Genomic DNA, 1164 nt, shown 5'->3' with positions numbered 1-1164 from the left:
AATAAGAATGTGGTGATTGAGTCGAAAGCCTTGGCCAGCTCGATGAATACGGCTGCACAGTAATGTCTCTTATCGATGGCGGTTATAATATCGTTTAGGACCTTGACATGGCTGCGGTGCACCCATGACCAGCTCGGAAACCAGATTGCATGGTGTGTGTTGTGGGGTGGCAGACTCAATAGCCTTGGTTTCTCAAATGATTGCCTCGCCTGGTTCACCAACTACTTCTCAGACAGAGTTCAGTGTGTCAAATCGGAGGGCCTGTTGTCCGGATTGGCTCAAATGCATTAAGGAAAGAAATTCCATAAATGTACTTTTACCAAGGCACACCTGTTAATTGAAATGCATTCCAGGTGACTTCCTCATGAAGCTGGTTGAGAGAATGCCAAGAGTGTGCAAAGATGTCATCAAGGCAAAGGGTGGCTACTTTGAAGAATCTCAAATATAAAGAACACTTTTTTGGTTAGTACATGATTCCATATGTGTTATTTCATTGTTTTCATGTCTTCACTATTATTATACAATATAGAAAATAGTAAAAATAAAGAAAAACCCTTGAATGAGTAGGTGTGTCCAAACTTTGACTGGTACTGTATGTGAGATTCCCACCTTTCCACAGAGGGATCATTTTAGTGTGTAACCCAAACTGTTCACTTTAGACAGAAGTTGGCAGATCGGCTGTACCAACTTTATTTATATTTAACTAGGCAAGTCAGTTAAGAACAAATTCTTAATTACAATGACGGCCTTCCCCGACGCTGGGCCAATTGTGCGCCGCCCAATAGGACTCCCAATCACGCCCGGATGTGATGCAGCCTGTATTTAAACCATGAACTACAGTGCCTCAGACCGCTGCCTCAGACCGCTGCCTCAGACCGCTGCGCCACTCAGGACTTCAGGTTGTGGAGAACATCATCGTGTTCCTGAGAGTCTCATCTTTCCATAGAGTGGTCATAATATTGTATTTTGTCAAACCGTTCTGACTCTACAGATGATTTTGTTTAGAAGACAGATTTTCGGGAATGTCTCATGGTCTGACAAACACAGCTGTAGCTCTGTCACCTCAGATGCAGGAAGTGTTACATAGGTASATACAGGAAGTGTTACATAGGTAGATACAGGAAGTGTTACATAGGCGGATGCAGGAAGTGTTACATAGGCAGA

This window comes from Salvelinus sp. IW2-2015, unplaced genomic scaffold (genome assembly GCF_002910315.2).
Source record: "Salvelinus sp. IW2-2015 unplaced genomic scaffold, ASM291031v2 Un_scaffold3655, whole genome shotgun sequence".
Taxonomy (NCBI): domain Eukaryota; kingdom Metazoa; phylum Chordata; class Actinopteri; order Salmoniformes; family Salmonidae; genus Salvelinus; species Salvelinus sp. IW2-2015.
Note: the sequence above shows the minus strand (reverse complement) of the source record.